Below are 23,672 nucleotides of genomic sequence, written 5' to 3' on the forward strand. Positions count from 1 at the left end.
GGTGTTGGAGAAGACTCTTGAGAATCTCTTGGACAGCAAGGAGATCAAACCAGTCAATCCTAAAGAAAATCAATCCTGAATATTCACTGGAAGGACTGATGCTGAAGCTAAAGGTCCAATACTTTGGCCACCTGATTCGAAGAACTGACTCATTGGAAAAGACCCTGATGCTGGGAAAGACTGAAGGCGGGAGGAGGAGGGGATGACAGAGGATGAGATGGTTGGATGGCATCACTGATTCAATGGACATAAGTTTGAGCCAACTCCGGGAGATAAGTGAAGGACAGAGAAGCCTGGTGTACTGCAGTTCACGAGGTCAGAAAGAGTTGGACACAACCGAACAACAAACGTTTCAAAAGCCAGACTATTTCCAAACTCTTGGTTCTTTACCTTGGATTGTCCCGAGAGAGTATTTCAAGGTAAATTTTCAAGGATTCATCTTTTGCAAACATATCCAAATACATTCCCCATTAGCAGTCCTGTTTTGGCGATGAATAGCAAGCAATATTCTTGGATTAGAGGTCATATTTCCACTTGAATGCAGTTTCTTCTCTTCTGGCAACAAAACCATATGCAGAGATTTGGAAATCATGAGCTTCCTAGGAGAAAGAAGATGTATTTTGCCAAAAGTTTTACTTTTGTTTTAGTCTTGAACGATTTTTTAACAAGAGAAATCACTCATTACACACACACACACACACACACACACACACACACACACAAAACAATTTCAATATTTAATAGTGGGTTATGTGACAATTTCAATATACGGTCATTAAACAAACAAACAAAAAAAATAGAAATAATAGAGAGATGTAACCACGAGAGAGAGAGATTTACACCACCAAATTGGGCCAAAACCTACATCTAGACTTGAACAACACTGGGAAGCCCCAAATCACAGCAATTTGGAGTCCCAGTTGGGAAAAAGGTCCCAGGTGGTGCATCCAACCCACAGGTGAGACTTCATATTGCAGCTTTGGGGGCTCCCGCTTATAATCCCAGGCCACAAACTGATGTGCAAAAGTGCAGCTCTGGTTTTTCTTTAAATTTTAATGCTGTTTGTTTCACCTTGTAAGTCACAAGATTCCTTAGACCCCGGGGGACTGGCCAGGTCTCCAGGGGCTTAAGAAATTCCCAAGACTCACTCCCTTTCTTATCTAACTTATTGGTAACAATTGGTATGCTTGTGGGCAGGCATGTAGTTCAGGCAGGGTTCAGGCAAAGGCCAGAAGTTGGTCAGAGGCTTGCTCCCCTACTTCTGAAACCTGAACAAGACTACCTCCATTTTAATTTTCCTAACAAGGTGATTCTTGTTCATTTGAAAACAGCCTTTCAGAACGGCTGGTCGATTACAGTCCCCTTTCAAGACCTGGTGTGCATTGTTGATGATGAGGGGGTTGGGTTTGTGTAGGGGTCATAGCTGAGCTGAGCCAGCAGGGGGGACCTGGACCATGTCCTGGGACACATCTCCAGGGATGTGGCCTGTCCACTTGGAGAGAGAGTCCAGATCCACAGGCGTGATGACCCGGGCTGTGGATCACTCGATCTTGGACTGGGAAATGGTGCTGGGCTTGCTGATGAAGTCCTTGTCACACAGGTCAGTACTGCTCCAGGTGGTGGCGAGGAGGTCAAGGATGAGCTAGAGGGCACACCAGGGTGCAGCACCACCTGCTGTTAGTAGAGAGGCAGGCCCTTGTCCTTGCCCACCTCCATGCACAGGGCATACATCACCTCCATGGCCTGGCTCCACTTGGTGAAATAGTCGTGGTAGCTGCCGAGGTTGAAGCTGGCAATGGTGATGTGGCAGGTGACCATGGAGTACGTGGAGGCCCAACTGTCCTGCACCACCGGCAGGGAGGAGGTGCAACAGGTAGACGGAAAACTTGAGTGTGGAGGGGTATTTGCGGCAGAGGATGCCGACCGGCTTGCCGTGCTTGGCTATCACCTCCAGGCTGAAGGCCTGCATGGCCACATCCAGCACCTCATCAGTCATGCCCACCTCGTCCAACTGCAGCTTCTCCTGGCTGGACTTGTGCTGAGGTCCTTTAATGGACCGGAACCTGGTGGTCCGGAGTCGACGATAAGAAAGAGAGAGAGAAAGAGGCTGAGATTCCTTGGTTTATGCAGAAAACCAATAAAGCTCTTGACACAGAGCTTGCACTGCTACACGTAGGCACCAGGAGCCCTCTCAAGGGGGTGAAGGCACAGTGTGCCTTCTCGAGAAGGTCTTAGAAGCCCAGGCAAGAAAGTGAGCTCAGTGGGCTTCTGCGCTCCAAAGAATAAGCCTGAGAGAGAGAGAGAGAGAGAGAGAGAGAGAGAGAGAGAGAGAGAAAGACACAGGGACCCAAGCTCTGATGGAGCAAAGTTGTTTTATTCAACATAGTGTAGGTATATATACAGTCTTCAGTTCAGTTCAGTTCAGTTCAGTTCAGTCGCTCAGTCGTGTCCGACTCTTTGCGACCCCATGAATCGCAGCACGCCAGGTCTCCCTGTCTATCACTAACTCCCGGAGGTCACTCAGATTCACGTCCATTGAGTTGGTGATGCCATCCAGCCATCTCATCCTCTGTCTTCCCCTTCTCCTCCTGCCCCCAATCCCTCCCAGCATCAAGGTAGCTATTTTCATCAAAGATAAAAATCAAAAGTCCAGACTTACAAATTATCATAAGGCAATCCATATCAAAGACAGAGGGTTGTAAATAATCACTTTTACCGTATGGTTCATAAAAAGGAAGAGGGTCATAAATAGTTACTTATCACCGTATGGGAAAACTAACGAAGGAAATGCATGCATTCCTCAGCCCCGGGAGCGGTTTGCCAACTCCTCTTAATTCCTGAATATTCAGGAATTAATCAGGGACAGAGGATTCAAGACAGATCCAAAACAGCACACAGGAAGCCTCCTGTTAAATGCTTCCTGACAGACTTGGACCAGGCCTGGTGCATGGCCAGCACATGGGGGATGATGTGGGTCTCCTGGCAGCACTGCATCTTGGGGTGGGCATCCAGCATGGCACACAACAGCATGGTGTCCCTCCAGGGCAGGAATCCCAAGAAGATGAGTGACAAGGCCTTCCCATGGAGGCACTCCAGGTGGTCCATGCCCACTCTCACCAGGTCCTCCAGGGCAGGCATTATAAATTGGCCAGGTGAGGGGATTTCATCTACTAAGTTCAATAGTGACCTGAGCATGACTATAGTCTTTCTTTTAAGATAAATTTCCTCAGGGCCAAACAATTAGACCCTTGGAGTGGAGAAATTTACCACAGTAACCCAAACATATTAGATGCAAGTAATTGGCCAGAAACTCAACAATTGGGATTGATTTCTAAAAGTAGCATAAGATCATGCATATGATAGAAAAGCATTTGATCCAAATATAAAAGTCCAAGAAGTTAAGGAAACATTATAAATGATAAGCCAGTAAATTTTCAGATAGAAACCACAAAAATTATAACCATATTCGCTCAGTCCTTGTGAATATAAACAGTGCACTCGGTCCTTTTGGTAACTTTCTATGAAGCCATCAGGTTTTTCATTAGAATTTTTCAGTTTCTTACTCAGTTCAGCATTATGGTCTGAAAGTCAGAAACCTGTATTTATCCAAAAGCTCTTTTTATATACCTTCGTGAAGAGGAAGCATTTTTGCAAAGGCATTGTAGTGAAACTGTGTCTATAAGGACAAAAGAAGAAGGCAGGTTTAAAATCTGATTACAGTGCAATTGACAAAGTAGCTTGGTTGCTGCTGTGACATACAACACCTTCAGATAATAACTAGAATTATGACTGATAACATTTTACTAGGATAGACTAGATTTTTAGGAACTCCATTCAATCACTAGAATATCTATATTATTCCTAGTAACAATTATCATACTATCTAACCTAAGAAGATTTATTACTGTCAGGAAGCATTTAACAGGAGGCTTCCTGTGGGCTGTTTTGGATCTGTCATGAATCCTCTGTCCCTGATTAATTCCTGAATATTCAGGAATTAAGTGGAGCAGCAGACTACTCGGGGCAGGGGTGGGGTGGGGCTAAGGAATGCACGCATTTCCTTCGTTTGTTTTCCCATGCCGTGATAAGTAACTATTTATGACCCTCTTCCTTTTTATGAACCATGCGGTAAAAGTGATTATTTACAACCCTCTCTCTTTCATATGGATGACCTCATGTTTCCTTGATAACTTGTAAGTTTTGATTTTATCTCTGCTGAAAATAGCTATCTTGTAAGACAGTATAAATACCCACACAATGTTGAATAAAACAACTTTGCTCCATTAGAGCTTTGATCCCCGTGTCTCTCTGTCTCTCTGTCTCTCTCTCTCAGGCTAATTCTCTGGAGCGCTGAGACCTGTCGTGCGCACTCTTCTGCCCAGGCTTCTAAGACCCTCTCGAGAAGACCCTGTGCCTTCACCCCCCTTGAGAGGGCGCCAGGTGCCTTCGTGAGTGACACAGTCCTGTGTCAAAGGACTTGATTGGTTTTCTGCATAAACCAAGGAATATCAGCCTCTTTCTCTCTCTCTTTTTCTTTCTTATCATCGACTCTGGACCACCAGGTTCCGGTCCATTAAAGGACCTCAACAAGTGGTGCCCAGAACAGGTACCTGGTACACGTGGCAGATTCGGATGGAATGACCCCATGGCCTAATGAGGCGGGTAAGTACTTAGACATGGGTCAAATGGCTGGAAAGCCCTATCACTTTTCCACTTTACTTCAGCACTTATTTAAAGTTCAGGGATTTTCAGTTTTGTCTCAGCAAATAGAGGCTTGCCTTCGGACAGCAGTTGAATGTAACCCTTGGTTCCCTGATGAACGTAGTTTTGATTTAGAAATTTGGCACCAGGCCAAAGAGAATGTTGAACGTGCCACCAGACAGGGAAAAAATATCTCAATAGATTTTTGGCCTCTATGGGCTCTCACTGAAGCCGTGATTTTGCCATTTAAAGGTAATTCTAGCCCTCCTGATATTCAGCAACAGGCAGAACACTTATTACATGAATATGAATTAGACGATGAAACCTTACGAAAGGCCCAATTAGAACAAAATAAAAATATTTCAGAATTTTCCTACAAGCCCTGCCCTGGTTGCTCCAAGGGCTCCTCCCCTGCCAGTGGGCACAAATCTCAAAGTCCCTCCCTTGCTAGAACCTAATGATTCTGGCAACAACTCCCCTAAGACACCTTTTGACATTAAAACCGACAACACCTTTCTGAATAACATTAATCTACCTACTTACTCTCCTTCACGACAGAGGCTCTCTGAATTGCTGGCTTTGCAATCACAGGTCTCTGAAGCAAATGGTTTCTCCGCGTTTCCAGTTTTAAGAAATCCTGATGCTCAAGGGCATATAATACCTCAATATGAGGGTATTAACTTTTATCACATGCAACAAATTCAAAAAGCTATAACTATGTATGGCCCATGTTCACCTTTTACTAAAGTACTTCTAAATTCTATAACATCCTCTATTGGAAATTTTATTACCTATGATTGGTGAACTTTGGGGAAGGCAACGGCACCCCACTCCAGTTCTCTTGCCTGGAAAATCCCATGGACAGGGGAGCCTGGTAGGCTGCAGTCCATGGGGCAGCTGAGGGTCGGACACGACTGAGCAACTTCACTTTCACTTTTCGCTTTCATGCATTGGAGAAGGAAATGGCAACCCACTCCAGTGTTCTTGCCTGGAGAATCCCAGGGACAGGGGAGTCTGGTGGGCTGCCATTTCTTGGGGTCGCACAGAGTCGGACACGACTGAAGCGACTTAGCAGCAGCAGGCGAACTTTAATAAAAGCTCTCCTTAAACCAGGAGAATATCTTCAGTGGATGATGTGGTTTTATGATATAGCCAGAGATGATGCTAGCAGAAATGCTCGAGCTGGCGCTCCCCCAAATCAAATTACTTTTGAAATGCTAACTGGTACAGGACAATTTGTCGCTATAGAAGCTCAAATACAGTGCCTTCCCTTGTTACATGAACAATTAAAAACAGTGGCCCTTGAAGCTTGGGATCGAATTACTCCTCAAGGGGAGCCTACAGGTAGCTATACTAAAATATTACAGGGACCCAATGAAACATATGCTGATTTTTTAGCTAGATTCAGTTCAGTTCAGTTCAGTCGCTCAGTCGTGTCCGACTCTATGCGACCCCATGAATCGCAGCACGCCAGGCCTCCCTGTCCATCACCAACTCCTGGACTTCACTCAGACTCACGTCCATCGAGTCCGTGATGCCATCCAGCCATCTCATCCTGGGTCATCCCCTTCTCCTCCTGCCTCCAATCCCTCCCAGAATCAGAGTCTTTTCCAATGAGTCAACTCTTCGCATGAGGTGACCAAAGTACTGGAGCTTCAGCTTTAGCATCATTCCTTCCAAAGAAATCCGAGAGTTGATCTCCTTCAGAATGGACTGGTTGGATCTCCTTGCAGTCCAAGGGACTCTCAACAGTCTTCTCCAACACCACAGTTAAAAAACATAATTTCTTTGGCACTCACCTTCTTCACATTCCAACTCTCACATCCATACATGACCACAGGAAAAACCATAGCCTTGACTAGATGGACCTTAGTCGGCAAAGTAATGTCTCTGCTTTTGAATATACTATCTAGGTTGCTCATAACTTTTCTTCCAAGGAGTAAGCGTCTTTTAATTTCATGGCTGCAATCACCATCTGCAGTGATTTGGGAGCCCCCAAAAATAAAGTCTGACGCTGTCTCTACTGTTTCCCCATCTATTTCCCGTGAAGTGATGGGACCAGATGCCATGATCTTCGTTTTCTGAATGTTGAGCTTTAAGCCAACTTTTTCACTCTCCTCTTTCACTTTCATCAAGAGGCTTTTTAGCTCCTCTTCACTTTCTGCCATAAGGGTGGTGTCATCTGCATATCTGAGGTTATTGATATTTCTCCTGGCAATCTTGATTCCAGCTTGTGTTTCTTCCAGTCCAGCGTTTCTCATGATGTACTCTGCATAGAAGTTAAATAAGCAGGGTGACAATATAACAGCCTTGACGTACTCCTTTTCCTATTTGGAACCAGTCTGTTGTTCCAGGTCCAGTTCTAACTGCTGCTTCCTGACCTGCATACAGATTTCTCAAGAGGCAGGTTAGGTGGTCTGCTATTCCCATCTCTTAAAGAATTTTCCACAGTTTATTGTGATCCACACAGTCAAAGGCTTTGGTATAGTCAATAAAGCAGAAATAGATGTTTTTCTGGAACTCTCTTGCTTTTTCCATGATCCAGCGGATGTTGGCAATTTGATCTCTGATTCCTCTGCCTTTTCTAAAACCAGCTGGAACATCAGGGAGTCCACAATTCACATATCGCTTAAGTCTGGCTTGGAGAATTTTGAGCATTACTTTACTAGCATGTGAGATGAGTGCAATTGTGCAGTAGTTTGAGCATTCTTTGGCATTGCCTTTCTTTGGGATTAGAATGAAAACTGACCTTTTTCAGTCCTGTGGCCACTGCTGAGTCTTCCAAAGTTGCTGGCATATTGAGTGCAGCACTTTCACAGCATCATCTTTCAGGATTTGAAACAGCTCAACTGGAATTCCATCACCTCCACTAGCTTTGTTCATAGTGATGCTTTCTAAGGCCCACTTGACTTCACATTCCAAGACGTCTGGCTCTAGATTAGTGATCACATCATCATGATTATCTGAGTCGTGAAGATCTTTTCTGTACAGTTCTTCCGTGTATTCTTGCCACCTCTTCTTAGTATCTTCTGCTTCTGTTAGGTCCAGGTCTGTCCTTTATTGAGCCCATCTTTGCATGAAATGTTCCCTTGGTATCTCTAAAGAAACTGCTATTTCACATAGTGTAATTGGAGAAGAAGCCAAAAGGCAACTAGAGAAATCGCTTGCTTATGAAAATGCAAATCAGGAATGTCAAAAAGCTATAGCTCCAATTCATGAGACAGGGACTATTATTGATTATTTGAAGGCTTGTCACAATCTAGGATCAGAATCTCAAAAGGTGCAAATGCTAGCTGAAATAATGTGGAGATAAGAACCATTTAAAAAGGGACTCCCTTAAGAAAGTTAAAAACCTCCAAAATCCGCCCTCACTGTCGAAGAGGAATGCATTGGGCCAAAGATTGTAAATCTAAATTTGACGTTGAAGGGAAACCTATTCCGGGGAATCTCCAGGCAGGGGACCCCCCACGTCCCTTTCAACAAAAACCAGAGGCAAATTCCATCTTTTCCCTCAAACCCTCAACAGCTGGCCGCACTGCAGTCGATATACCAGCCCTAAATGCCTTTCTCCTTTACGCCCAGGCAGTCCCCTCTAGAATACCTACCGGACTTTTTGGACCCCTGCCCCAACAAACCTTTGGTTTTCACTTGGCCGATCTAGTTTGACTTCTAAAGGAATTACTGTTCACCCTGGAGTAATTGATTCAGATTGTAAAGGAGAAATTCAAATTATGATGTCATCTCAGGTTTTATGGCAATTCAAAGGGGGGATAAAATTGCTCAATTACTCCTTTTACCGTACATTTCTATTAACTCCTCTAATGATGTACGGACGGGCAGATTCGGCAGTACAGATCAAAACAATCCTTTTGGACATCATTAGTATCTGAATTTGCCTGACCAACTATAAATATCACAACTAATGGTAAAAGATTTTTTGGTCTCCTTGACACTGGATCTGATATTACTATTATTTCCAAACATTTATGGCCCCCAATCCTGGCTTGTACAAAAAATTTCTTGCCAAATTGCAGGGATTTCTCAAACCAAAGTACAAGAGGTTTATCAGAGTACTCAAACTTATCCATGTGAGGGACCAGAAGGCCAACCTGCAACATTAAAACCTTATGTGATAGAGGCACCCCTTTATCTAATAGAAAGACATTTACTTATGCAATGGCAAACTCAGATATATATTCCACATTTTTCCGAGGGGCCACTGCTCATTTAACAAACAATACAACTATTAAAAGAACTCAGAAGAATGACGAGCCTATTTGGATAGAGCAGTGGCCCCAAAAGAAAGAGAAATAATAGGCAGCTAAGAAACTTATAGATACACAACTAGAATTAAAGCATATTTAGGAATCTTGTTCTCCTTGGAACTCTCCTATTTTTGGTATAAAAAAGAAATCTAACTAATGGCATCTCCTAACAGACCTTAGAAAAGTTAATGCATCTATGAAACCTATGGGTGCATTACAACCAGGAATCCCATCAGCTACCACTATTCCTCAAAGTTGGCATATTATTATTATTGATTACAAGATTGCTTTTTTAATATACCTTTACACCCTTTAGACCGAGAGAGATTTGCTTTCTCTCTCCCTTACCGTAATCATATCGAACCTCATAAGCGGTACCAATGGACTGTACTGCCACAGGGGATGATGGATTCTCCCACCGTGGGTCAGTACTACGTAGCCAAAGCCCTTGAGCTTGTGAGAAAGCAATTTCCTAACTTTCTTGTTATTCACTATATGGATGATATATTGTTTTTGGCTCCATCTATCTTAGAAACTCAACACATGTTTGATATAGCTCAACTATGTTTTAAAAGCTCTGGATTAATCATTGCCCCTGAAAAAATTCAAACCTCTATACCTTACCATTACTTGGGGTTTGTTGTTAATAAACAATGTACTACTCCCCAACTAACTCAGATCTGCACTGATAAATTATCAACCTTAAATGATTTCCAAAAGCTCTTAAGTGATATAAATTGGATTAGACCTTCCTTCAGTTCAGTTCAGTTCAGTCGCTCAGTCGTGTCCAACTCTGTGCGACCCCATAGACGGCAGCCCATCAGGCTCCACCGTCCCTGGGATTCTCCAGGCAAGAACACTGGAGTGGGTTGCTATTTCCTTCTCCAATGCATGAAAGTGAAAAGTGAAAGTGAAGTCGCTCAGTCGTGTCCAACTCTTAGCGACCCCATGGACCGCAGCCTACCAGGCTCCTCCGTCCATGAGGTTTTCCAGGCAAGAGCACTGGAGTGGGGTGCCATTGCCTTCTCCAGGCCTTCTTTAGGCATTGCTAATTATCAACTGAATAACCGATTTAATACTTCAAAAGGAGATCCTGATTTAAACAGCCCTTGTTCACTTTCTCAAGAGGCATGAGAGGAACTCTATTTGGTGCAAAATAAATCACAAAAACAATTTCCTACTCGCATCAAACTGGATTTACCTCTAGAATTGCTTATACTCCCCTCTCCTCATTCTCCCACAGAATTTCTTGCCCAACAAGAACAGCCATAGACTGGATCTATACACGTTTTAGGGGAATAAAGTCACTTACCCTCTACCTTGATTTAATTGCTCTAATCGTTATCAATGGAAGAAATAGGACTACAACTCTAATCGGCTCTGATCCTCATAAAATTATAATACTTATCAATAATTCTCAATTTAAGAACTCACTACAAACTTCCACCGATTTCCAAATAGTTTTTCTGGAATATTTTGGAGAAATTTCATTTCATTATCCTTCTGGTAAGCTGTGGAATTTCTTCAAAAATACTGAATTTATTAGTTCTCACATTATCAGCTCACAGCCTGTACCACAGGCCGAGACTTTTTATACAGGTGGGACTAAAAACGCCAAAGCTTCATTCTGGTCTCTTAAGGAATATAAAGTCTTTTATACTAAATTTCCTTCTGCTCAACAAAATGAATTATATGCTCTTATTCAAGTTATTTGCCTACATCCTTACCCCATTAATATAGTCTCTGGTTCTATATATTTTGTATTAAAAAATATAGAAACCTCCACCGTAAACTCCAATCAACCTATTATTCAACAACTCTTTTTCGAACTACAATCTGTTGTTAGAAACCGCAATTCTCCCATATTACACATATTCGAGCACGTTCTTGTCTTCCTGGCCCCATGACTTTCGGTAATGAGCAAGCTGATAAACTGGTTTCCTTTGCGACTCCAGAGGAACAGCATGCTCTGTTGCATAACAATGCTGGCTCCCTACACCAGTTATGGTAAATCCCATACCGCCAGGCTAAAGAAATTATTAGTAATTGCTTTACTTGTAGACCTCTACATCTTCGACTCATTGCACAAGGTATTAATCCTCGTGGTTTGCAACCTAATGAACTATGGCAAATGGATGTACCTCATTGCCCTGAACTTTCTCCATCTTCTTTCTTGCATGTCTGTATCGACACTAATACTTCTTTTATTTGGGCCACAGCTCTTCACGGTGAGGCTACACAACACGTTATAACTCACTTCTTAGCTTGTTTTGCTGTAATAGGAACTCCTGCTGCTGCTGCTGCTAAGTCGCTTCAGTCGTGTCCGACTCTGTGCGACTCCATAGACGGCAGCCCACCAGGCTCTGCCGTCCCTGGGATTCTCCAGGCCAGAATACTGGAGTAGGTTGCCATTTCCTTCTCCAATGCATGAAAGTGAAAAGTGAATATAACTCACTTACTAGCTTGTTTTGCTGTAATGGGAACTCCTAGTTCTATAAAAAACAAACAATGGTTCTGCCTATATTTCTAGACACTTTAAACAATTTTTACAATCTTTTTCTGTTAAACATATTACAGGTATTCCTTATAATCCACAGGCACAAGGCATAGTCGAATGAGCACATCACACACTAAAGTTGCAAATAAAAAAATTTAAAAGGGGGAATACACAGGAACACTACTGTCTTCCTTATTTAAAGCAGACTTTACTAGATTCTGTCACGAGAGTGTATGTTCCTCGGTTCTTTGTCTCGTCACAACAAAGATTTGGAGCGACGGACATTAAAGCCCTTGGTGCGTCAGAGCTCTCGGGTCTTGGACAAACCGTGTTATAGCTCTTAGGCAAATCAGTGTTACAGCTCTGTTTTATTTAGAAGATAGCAGGAGAATCCATCCTCGAAGCATGAGGGCATGCCAACCCAAAGATCTGAAGAGAAGAAAGTAGAGGAGCTCGTGGGGAGGGAGAGAGAGAGGGAGAGAGAGAGAAAGAGCCCACACACGTGGGAGAGGAAGAGAGAGAGAAAGCGCTTTGGCTCCTCCTTTTATATGTTTTTTTCTCCACCTGGGTCTGCCTTACGCAAACTGGGCTCAGCCAGGAGAGCTGTTTGTTCTACCTGAAGTCCTCACTCCGGTCCTCGGACCATCTTTTGTTCTATTTTCGCGGGCTTTTCCCTTGCTTGTCTTTTAGCCACCGCCATTTTGGACTCCTTTTCCCTATTCTACCTGACAATTCCAACATAAGATATTTTCTAAACCTATACCTACTGTTAATACAGCTTTATTTGTTTTAAAATTTTTAAACTCAGCACAGGGAGATATTTTAACGAGGGCAGAAAAGCACTTCGAGGAATTGAAGGACACTTCTCTTCCTCTGCCCAACTGGTACCAGGACGAGTTCACGAAAAAATGGAAATCGGGGAAACTAATCTTACAGGGGAAAGGGTATGCTTGTATTTCCTCAGATGGATCCAACGAACTCACATGGCTTCCTCTTCGGAAGATTTGACCCAAGGGGGCCCCCAACCTTCAAAATGGAGACGGGACAACAAGGACCCCAGGAGGAAGCAATTCCAATACGGGCCATGTCGGTTCTGAAGATCTCCAAGAAGCACCTCCCTCGGTGGCCTCATCCTTATGATCTCCCGACTTGGGGACAAATAAAAACCCTTACTAATCGAGCTGAAAATTTGGTCTCTCTACAGGAAATGCCTCAGAGTCCTGAATACATTCTCCTGGCAATGCTCAGTCTTTTGGCCTGTACCTCCCCGGCTCGACCTCTGACTAATCACACTTACTGAGCTTACAGACGCAACCCCCCTCTATTGCAGGACATAGAATGGACTGGAAAAAACAGATCTTATCAACCATTGACTCCACCCACATGCCCCTTCCCTGGAACATGAAAGGGCCCTCACACCCTGGGGAGGAGGGAAAACTAATTAACATATCTTTAGGCTATGAAGTCCTTCCCCTGTGCGTGGGCCCAGCAGAATTGTGCATAAACGTTAGCTGACAAACTTGGGCTTTCGCCCTGCCCCCCAAAAAGGATTTTCAGATGTTGCTTGGATTATTTACTGCCCTTTCTTTGTCTGTAAACCATGTTTATACTACTGAGACTTTAGGGAAAGTGTTAGGGAAAGAACAAAGAACATTATGCAAAGGGAAATGGCAGTCCATTCCATTACTATTGCCTGGAAAATCCCATGGACAGAGGAGCCTGGTAGGCTACAGTCCATGGGGTTACAAAGAGTCGGACAAGACTGAGCGATTTCACTTTCACTTCCTTATAAGAACTTTACATATACTCCTGTTCGTTGGGACTAATGTCAAGCCAAATCAGGAAAATTAATGTTTGTGGCTAATCATACAATTGTTGATTGGGGACCCCATGGTATGTGGTTATCTAACTGCTCAGAAGATGTTAACAGCACGGTGTGTGACTGTTACGCAAGTGACATGGAAGGTCACTGACACTATGATGGAACATTGCCATGACGAAGGACTTCTTGGGGGCTTGCCGGTGGATTAGCCCCGCCTCGTCCTAGGATGGGCCTCGAGCAACAGAGGGGCCTGAACAATGGGACATTTGCACATTTGCTTGAGCACGGAAGAACTTGGAACTTGGACCGGACATTTCACAGGGACCAGTCGTGGTCATAGTAACTATTTCTTTCGCTATAATCAGTCACATGTTATACAGGCCTGTGTCCCACTTCCTTTTGTTACAGCCATAGGAAATTGACTGTTAGGACCAAACTGAAGCCAGGACAGGCTCTAAGGGGCAAGCCCACAGGCAGTGTAGTTAGACCAATCAAAAAAATCCCCATAGCCCCCCCACCCGCGCCAGACCCGAGCCAATCCAGATAGGGATACGAGGTCTAAAAGTCCCTCATGCGCATATGGTTTAACCAATCAGCTATGCTGTTACAGAAACAAAGAACCGTCTGTATAAAAGTATATGTGATTCAGAGCAAGGGGCCTTTGTCGGATTCCACTGTGCTGGATAAAACCTGGGCCCTGGCTCGAGCTAGTAATATACCCCTTTATGCTTTTGCATTGCTGTGGACGTCTTATTCTCTCAGTTTTGGGGACTCGGACTCTGGGCATAACATTGACAATTTAATAGGACTTTATGTTCTGTAACTTGTATTAATTGCAAACCATATACTTGTCTTAACTCCGCTATCTCTTTAAGAAATGATTCCCTTTTGATTCTTCGATCTCGACGTAATTTGTGGTTACCAGGAAATCTCCAACGACCTTGGGGAGAAAGTCCCATGGCTGGACTTGCTTCCAGATTACTTCAATTTTGTGTTACTCCTGTTCATTTTAATCATAGTGCCTACAACTGGGAACAAACCAAATTTCATTTTACAAATATAATAAAATAGGGGGAATTGTCAGGAAGCATTTAAGGGGAGGCTTCCTGTGTGCTGTTTTGGATCTGTCATGAATCCTCTGTCCCTGATTAATTCCTGAAAGTGGAGTAGCAAACTACTCCTGGGCCTTAGGAATGCACGCATTTCCTTCTTTTGTTTTTCCATGCCATGATAAGTAACTATTTATGACCCTCTTCCATTTTATGAACCATACGGTAAAAGTGATTATTTACAACCCTCTCTCTTTCATATGGATGACCTCATGTTTCCTTGATAACCTGTAAGTTTTGATTTTATCTCTGCTGAAAATAGCTATCTTGTAAGACAGTATAAACACCCACACAATGTTGAATAAAGCACTTTGCTCCATCAGAGCTTTGGTCCCCGTGTCTTTCTCTCTCTCTCTCTCTCTCTTTCTCAGGCTAACTCTTTGGAGCGCAGAGACCCTTCGTGCTCACACTCCTGCCCTCTTCTAAGACCCTCTCAGGAAGGCACCCTGTGCCTTCACCCCCCTCGAGAGGGCGCCAGGTGCCTTTGTGAGCGACGCAAGCCCTGAGTCAAAGCACTTTATTGGTTTTCTGGATAAACCAAGGAATATCAGCCTCTTTCTCTCTTTTACTTTCTTATCGTCGACTCTGGACCACCAGGTTCCAGTCCATTAGAGTGTTATGTCCAAGTCGCAAAATCTCCCAGTGACCACCAGGGAGCTGATATCCCATGCAAAAACAAGAGAGTTTTTATTACCAAGCTCGAGCTGGGGCTCCCACCGGATACCGACACAGCGGCTATAGGGAGGAGCCCTGGGTTTTGCGTTACATTGCTTATATAGGGAGAGTTCATGGAAAAAAAAGAATTTCTAGGTAGGGGGATGTCTGATTGGTCACTTTCTTTCAAAGGATTGTGTGTTGGTTTTTGATTGGTCCCTATTACCTAAGTAGACCACGAGTTCCTGAACGTTAAGTCAGGAGATTCTGGTCTGGGGTCCAATTGGCTCGTGGGTGGTGGGGTGAGGTCACAGGCTTTCCAAAGGCTCTTTTCCCGGAACCTTACAAAATGGAGTTTTTCTGCTAACAAAATGGAGTAGCTTAGATTCTTCAAAAGGACCTCAACATATTACTCATTTGATAATATTGCCCGTGTAATTTAACCTACCAAATGAACATAATTAGCTTAATATCTCTCTTTGTCCTGTTTCAGGGGCCCTTTGAAGCATCCCAGAGTTAGCTAGGGGTCAAGAAGACTTCATTAGAATTTGATTTAGGAAGTTTTGTTGAAAATATCAAAAGGGGTTGAAACACTAAATCAGGTAGAATCATAGATCAGTGTGAAACAGTGGTTATTCACTTTGCCAGTGGTGGTGGATGGTCACTTAGCTTGCTGATATGTTACAGTGAGCATATACTGAGGCTCAGGGTCTAGTGGAAGTCGACTCTGCATCTTGGCTTTAGTTGGGTCTATCAGGCGAGTGTATGCTCATCGGTTCTGCCTCGTCACAACAAAGATTTGGAGTGACGGACATGAAAGCCCCCTGGGCGTGTCACAGCTATCGGGTCTTGGACAGACCGTGTTATAGCTCTCAGACCTTGAACGGACCGTATTATAGCTCTTAGACAAATCAGTGTTACAGCTCTATTTTATTTAGAAGATAGCAGGAAAATCCATCTTTGAGGCGCGAGGGCATGTTTATCCAAAGACACGAAGCGATGAGCGCCCCGGCACGCGGGTAAGAGAGAGAGAGAGCGAGCTAGCTTTGGCTCCTCTTTGTATATGTTTTTTCCTGGGCCTGTCCTATGTAAATTGGGCCAGTCAGGAGTGTTGTTTGTTTTACCTGAGGTCCTCACTCCGGTCCTCAGACCTTCTTGTGTTCTATTTTCGCGGGCTTTTCTGTTCCTTATCTTTTAGCCACCACCATTCCGGACTCCTTTTCCCTATTCTAACTACCTAACATTACCCCCTCAAGAGATGGGAGGCCCAATTCTTTGGGATTAGGGGCGTCGAGGTCTTTCTGGCTACTTCCTGCTGAACTGGGACGGCGAGGGGTATTGGGCCTCCCCCTCTTGCTGGTCTCAGGCCTCAGAGTCCTTATAGCGGTGTCCATCTAAGGGTGACTGGTATTTTCCGTGGTCGGCTGTAGTTTTACATCTTTGTTGAACTGGCACTGCATGTTGTAGCTTGTTGACCTGGGAAGAGACAAAACAGGTCAGACAATTGACAGTACATGGAACAATCATAAGCGTCATCAATATGGCATGACAAGGACTAGTAGGGGCATTAGCCAATTTCAAATTCACTTCGCCAGGATGGCTCAAGTCCCTCCTTGTTCAGGGATCAGAAGATCTATCCCCTGTCTGTTTTGGAGTACAGTCTCCACCAAGCTGTGTTGGCTCTTTAGAGCTATCCTGAGAAATCTTATCCTCAGAAACCAGATTTTGGGTGTGTTCATAGGAATGGCACTCATTTGTAGTCCTGAATAGGTATCTGAGATCTCCCAGGGGCTCACAGGTGTATTGAGTGTCTTCTTCTGTTTTCTCCCATGGCTTGACTTGTGAATAGTGAGTCCAGGAGTCATGTCCTGGCACCTTGACTGCTGCGGGGGTAGAAAGTATTACAGGGTAGGGGCCCTTCCATGTGGGCTGGAGTTGAGCTTTTGGGGACCCATCTTTCCAGACTTTAATTAGGACTTGAGTCCCTGGAGCATATAGTGGTGACTCCTTAGAATCTTTTGGGTCCTGGTTCATACCCCACATCGTATATCCTGTTGGAATTGCCCAATGGCCATGGTATAAGACTGGATGGTGTGAACCTCTGGATCTAGAAGGAGGTCATGGACAGAAAAAAAAGGTCTCCCATATAGCATCTCATAAGGACTAAGACTAACCTGTTTCTTAGGGGCAATACAGGTGCGGAGGAGAGCTATTGGTAAAGCCTCCTTCCATCCCAGGGAGGTCTCCTGGGTTATCTCTTTTATCTCTGATTTTAAGAATTGATTGGCTCTTTCTACTTTTCCTGAAGATTGAGGCCTCCATGCACATGGACATAATCAGTAATGCCCAATGCTTTAGAGACCCCTTGGGTGGCCTTAGAAGTAAATGATGTCCCATTGTCACTTTGTAATGACCTGGGCAGACCAAATCTTGGAATGATTTCATGGAACAGTTCTTTTTTTACTGCCTCCTCAGCCTTCTCAGTCCGGGTGGGAAAGCCTTCAGTCCATCCTGTGAATGTATCTCTCATGACTAATAGGTATTTATTCTATACTATTATACTGTTATATAGTGGCATCGGGGTGAAGTCCATCTGCCAGTCTTCTGGGTAGGCCCCACGTCCTTGGACAGGCTGGGCCAGCTGGGGTCTTCGAGCTCCTTGGGGGTTGTTTCATTGGCAAGTTGGACAAGAGGAGACCACTTGTTTCATAGTTGTTTGGAGGCCTGTTTTTCTGAAGGACCTTTCTAGTAAACTTTTGGAGGGCCTCTTTTAGCCTTTCACTGGGCCAAAGAGTGTCCAAACCGTGACAAGTCTCCTAAAACGGCTGCCACAAATGCCATCAACTGGGACACTGGGCGGCACTCTGCCCTGGGGACCCAAGAGCCTCAAGGTCAAGCGCCAAGCCTACCCTCACGATGGTTCAAGAGGACTGAAGCAGCCCACTCCAGCCAGCCCGCCTGTCACAGATAACCATCACGGAGGCTGGAGCCCAGGGTGCAACTGGATGTGGCAGGTAGGTCCGAGAATTTCTTGGTTGACACAGGGGCTACCTACTCTGTCTTGATCTCCTACTCCGGACCCTTCTCCTCCCAAACCTGTACCATTTGGGGTGCTACAGGAAAAGCAACTACTAAAAGATTCACCCGAGCACTCTTTTGTTGCTGGGATGGACAATATTTTCCCACCAGTTTCTGGTGGTCCCTGAGTGTCCTACTCCCTTAATGGGAAGAGACATACTCACTAAACTGGGGACCACCCTTGTGATGGGAAGCTTTTCAGAGCCCTACAGCTCCTGGTTACTACTGAAGAACCCATTACACCTCCAATTGAGAGGGACCAAAACTATGGGAAGACAAAATTAACCCCCAGGTGTGGGACCAGGGGGCTCCTGGACGAGCCCACCAAGCTGAACCGGTCATCACTGTCCTCTGAGATCCCACTCAGTTTCCTGACAAGAAACAATATCCCTTCAAAAGAGAGGCTCGGGAGGGACTACCGCCTTTCATAAATAAATTCCTTGCTTGTGGGCTATTGGTCCCCAACAGTTGGCCAGGTAACACCCCAATCCTCTCAGTAAAGAAAAAGGATGGAGCCTGGGGAATGGTTCAAGATCTCTAGATCATAAATGAAGCTGTAGTCCCCCTCCATCCCACAGTACCCAATCCCTATGTAATCTTGGGAGAAATCCCACCCAGTGCCAAGTGGTTTACAGTCTTGGATCTCAAAGATGCAATTTTTTGCATACCACTGGCTAAAGAATCCCAATATCTTTTTGCCTTTGAGTGGGAGGTCCCAAGAGAAAAACACCAACAGATGACTTGGACAGTATTACCTCAGGGGTTCAGAGAGAGCCCCCACCTGTTTGGACAGGCCCTCAGCCGGGATCTCCTAGATCTGGACCTGGGCCCCACAGTTCTAACCAGGTTTCATCATATCCTATGGCTACGTCATTCTTTTAAAGCTTGTGTTCTGCTCCCTTTCCTCCTATTTCATTCCTCCCTCAGAGATGTTATTCCCATACTCTTTTGTGAAGCAGAGGGGCGATGGTCCATCTTCTGTAACTGCTTCAAGGCTGAGTAGGGACATCGACCCTGCCTGTCAGGGAGTGAAAATCTCTGGATTCCTGATCTAGGGGCCCCAGGGGCAGGACAGCTCCTTGTTTTTATCTGCATGGGCCAGAATCCCTGCCCAGTCACCATCCAGCCTGTGCAACTATTGTAACTGCTTCCACAGTCTTTCTATGAATCTCCTTGATGAGGAAGCATTCAGGGTACAAAATACCCTTGATAGCACCAGGGTACAAAAGTATCTATAGATACTTCAGAGGAATGGGAAAACATCTGATTACAGTGTAATCAATAAAGAAACTTGGTTACAGTAACCAGAATTACAAATGATTACATTTAACTTAACATACCAAATTTGTTGTTTTTCAGTCACTAAGTTGTGTCTGACTCTGCAACCCCATGGACTGTAGCACACCAGGCTCCTCTGTCTTCCACTTTCTCCCAGTCTGTTCAAATTCACGTCCATTGAGTCAGTGATGCTCTCGAACCATGTCATCCTCTGCTGCCCCTTTCTCCTTTCGCCTTCAATGTTTCCCAGCATCAGAGTCTTTTCCAATGAGTCGGCTCTTGGAATCAGGTGGCCAAAGTACTGGAGCTTCAGCTTCAGCAACCAATCCTTCCAGTGAATATTCAGGGTTGACTCCTAAATATTTTTCTTTAAGATACCTCGGGGAAGCTCTCAAGTATCTCAAGGTTAGCTGGAAATCAAAAGAACTTTAATTAAAACTTGATATTTGGAGAACTTGTCAAAATGTTTGGAAATACTTGGTCAAATAAGATCTTCTGTCACTGTGAGACAATATTGATTCCTCAACCAAAGTAACAAGAGATCTCAAAAGCAAATGCAAATCATTTAAAGGCAAAGAAACACACAGTCTGTTGTCAAAAGCAGCATCTCAAGAATACTTTGGAAGGATAGAACAAATCCAGTCTTGTTCTAGCCCATTTCTAACAAAATCCATCTACCCACTCAATTCATTTCAATCTTAGAAAATCCTGAAAATGCCTAACTCTTTTCAGTACTACTTCATTTCTCACACCTTCTCTTACAGAAAACACAGAGCTTACTTTCCTTAAAAAGTTTTTTCCACACTGAGTTACTTTTCTTGCTGAAAATTTTGTAACAGATAGAATAAGATCTTATTTGATCTCTAGTAAACCTAGTGAAGTGAAGTCGCTCAGTCGTGTCCGACTCTTTGCGATCCCGTGGACTGTAGCCTATCAGCCTCCTCCGTCTATGGGATTTTCCAGGCAAGCGTGCTGGAGTGGATTACCATTTCCTTCTCCAGGGGCTCCTCCTGACTCAGGAATTGAACCCGGGTCTCCCACATTGTGGGCAGATGCTTTACCGTCTGAGCCACAGGGAAGCCCTAAGCAGAACAGAAATATTACACGTCACATTGATGACTCTGAGGACATGTCTATACTAATTAGATCAACTAATACACATTAATACCATGTATTAGTTTAATACAAAATATTTCCTAGTTCACATGAACTTGAAATTCATTTAGCTTAATTTCCTAGTGGCTCAGCTGGTAAAGAATCTGCCTGCAGTGTGGGAGACCTGGGTTCGATCCCTGGGTTGGGAAGATGCCCTGGAGAAGGACCGGCTACCCACTCCAGTATTCTGGTCTGGAGAATCCCACGGACTGTATGGTCCATGGGGTCACCAAGAGTCGAACATGTCTGAGCGACTTTCACTTCAATTTCTCTTGTATTTAGAATTGTTTGATTAGTAAGCACTTACTTTTCTTTAAGCCAATTAAATTTAGCTCATTTATGAATTAACCTCTGCAATATTATCCAAAGAAAAAGACATACTGAGACATACATATATCCAGACAGAATGGGAGATCTAGCTTCATTTTCTAAACTCAGTCATGAAAATCAGGTATCATAAAATTCACTAGTTTATAAATACCTGTTGGAATAGGTAAAAATTTTAAAGGCTTCTTCCTATTTTTCTCTGTCTCAGGAATCAGAGATGGTCTGGTCTAAGTAAGTGTTTCTGAGAGCCCTAGTCTCAAGGCACAGGGAGGGAAAATCAAGTTCTCTAAGTAGGACTTGTTCCCTCCGAGTCAGAATTCTCAAAAGATGTTTGATTAAGCTTGCTTTTACTAACTGTATATGCAAAAAGAACCAGTTTTGGAATGAGTTTTTTAAGAGTTTTGCCTAAATCAACTTTCTCTGGAATCTAAACAATACAGTGACCACACAATGTTATCCCAGTTCACAAGGCAGAATGGCCATCACAAATCACAAAGTATAAAACACACACAGGCCCAGCCGTCCTAATCAGACCCTCCCTTAAACACAAGATTGAAGTCCCTCAGAAAACCTCCTACTGAGACACAGAACTTCAGATCTTAGTGCTAACAGAGGAAATGGAAATATCTCAGGCCTTCAAAGAGTTCCAAGGGAGGAAAGGAGGCCAGGTTGAAAGAAGGGAAGAAGGGGAGACAAAAGGGGTGGCCTTACAGATGTTTCTTGACACCTGTGAATGCCCAGGAGTTACAGGACTTTTTCCTCGCCTTCTAGGAAGGGAGGACGGGGCAAGTTCTCTGCCCACCGGAGGTGACCAGGCTCCCACATTCAGATCAAGTGAGGCCCTTCAAACCGACTCCTGCATCCAGGACCAGGACAGAAGGAGAAAAGGGTAGGATAGGAGAGGTTGAAAAGAGGAAAGAAAGAGGGAAGGGGAAAGAAAGAGGGAAGGGAAAGAAGTCATTTTCTTTTTCCTTACCTGGTCAGGGCACTCTGGCCAGTTGTCTGCGTCAGGAGGAGATCAGGGACAAAAGGTTCCAGTTATGGCCCTTGGATCTGGTTCACTGGTGGGCGAGCTGGTCACCGAGTAGCCCCAAGTGGTTAGGATGTCAGCTGTAGTGAAGAAGAGGTCCCACAAGAGTTGACATTTGATGCAGGAAAGGGACCCCTCCCAGGGCCAGAGAGTGGGCTCATGTCTAACCTTCAGAAATGAATTGTGTGAGGAGACGCACATGCTGAGAAAGCAAGAGTCCTTCTTGGGAAGGGGTGCCCAGGGGCAGAGCAGCGGGGAAACGGAACCCAGGAGAACTGTTCTGCCACGTGGCTCGAGTTCTCGAGTTTTATGGTAATAGGATAAGTTTCTGGGTTGTCTCTGGCCAATCATTCTGACTTAGGGTCCTTACTGGTGGTGCAAACATCGACTCAGCCAAGATGGATTCCAGTGAGGAGGATTCTGGGAGGCTGGTAGGACATATGAACCGGTGTCTCTCCTTCTGGACTTTCCTGAATTCGTCCAGTTCATAGTAGCTTGTTACTTCCACATTTCTGACCAGGACTTCCTGTTTTGAAGTACATAGGCAAAGAGTTACTATGGTGCCTGGCCAGGGTAGGCAGTTTCAGTTTCTGTTTTCCCATAACACTTCAAGGACATGACAAAGCTTAACTTCAAGTTTCTCCTAAGAATATTAGAATGTTTCTGTTCTCTCAGGGTCAGTGTTTTTGGAAAAAAAAAAAAAAAAAATATATATATATATATATATATATATATATATATAGGTATTTTCTCAAGCCAGCTTTCTCTAACTGCACATGCAAAAAGAGCCAGTTTTGGAATTTCAAGAGTTTCATCCCAATCAGTTCTCTCCAGCATCTAAAGAATATCGTGACCACTCGAATGTTAAAATATCTTTTCCTTACCTACAGGTCGACCAGTCAGCCAAAATTTTTCTTATGAGGCTGTGTGATGGAATCAAAGAAGCACTTTCCAATTTTGATCAGAAATGAGTAAACCAAATGCAAACCAGACCTCACCAGCTAATGAAAGCCTATAGCAGGGGGAGAAAAACAGAAAGCATAAAGCTCAGAGTGGCTGCTTCCAATTCCTGCTCAGCCTGTGATTTTTATCCAAGTGGTATCTTACAGGTGGAATTTCCAAAATGAAATACCCAGATGGAAGCTGAATGTTCCCCAGATGGAATCAAAAGTTCCTCAGATGAGCATGTGGAAGGTGAAGCTGCTTACCGCAGGTTGGGACTTGAACCCATGCGCTGGAACTCGAACCTCGAACCCAGCCAAAACCCATGGTCTTCCAGCTGAGATCACAGACCTGGTTTCAAGACATAAGGAAGCTCAGGTTCTTGATGTCTCATCACAGAAAAGAATCCAGTGAGAGACAAAGCGATGGGTAAGACGTGGATTTATTCATAGAGAAACACTCCCACAGACAGAGTGTGAGCCATTACAGAGGGCGAGTGCCACGGCCTGGAAACGTGGTGTGCTTAGTTTTCATGGGCTGGGTAATTTCATAGACTCAGAAGTGGGAGGATTATCCTAAGAGTTTTGAGGAAGGGGAGGGGAATTCCAGGAGTTGGACCACGGCCCACTTTTTGGTCTTTGATGTTTGACCTCGGAACTGTCCTGGCACCTTGGACGTGCCATTTAGCTTGCTGATGTGATACAGTGAGTTTATACCAAGGATCAAGTTCGTCAAGTTGACTTGTCGGCCATCTTGGACCCATTTGATTGTAATTAGTTTCTGTTGTGCCTCGGGATATGTCAAAGGTTGTGCC

The 23,672-nt window shown here is 44.3% G+C and overlaps 1 long non-coding RNA gene and 1 pseudogene across 2 annotated transcripts; both read right to left on the bottom strand.

Annotated features, from left to right (window-relative positions):
- Window positions 737–23,672, bottom strand: part of LOC102178350 — a 58,648-nt pseudogene continuing 35,712 nt past the window's right edge.
- LOC108637983 lies at window positions 19,681–23,229 on the bottom strand. 2 transcript variants are annotated; one of them, XR_001919493.1, is made up of 5 exons: window positions 23,125–23,229; window positions 22,801–22,928; window positions 22,287–22,442; window positions 21,863–21,996; window positions 19,681–19,814 (listed from the first exon to the last, which is right to left on the bottom strand). It is a non-coding gene; the product is annotated as an uncharacterized LOC108637983 (long non-coding RNA). The 2 variants fall into 2 exon arrangements; XR_001919494.1 differs by lacking the exon at window positions 23,125–23,229 and adding an exon at window positions 23,049–23,088.

This window comes from Capra hircus, chromosome 18 (assembly GCF_001704415.2).
Source record: "Capra hircus breed San Clemente chromosome 18, ASM170441v1, whole genome shotgun sequence".
In the NCBI taxonomy this organism is placed as follows: Eukaryota; Metazoa; Chordata; class Mammalia; order Artiodactyla; family Bovidae; genus Capra; species Capra hircus.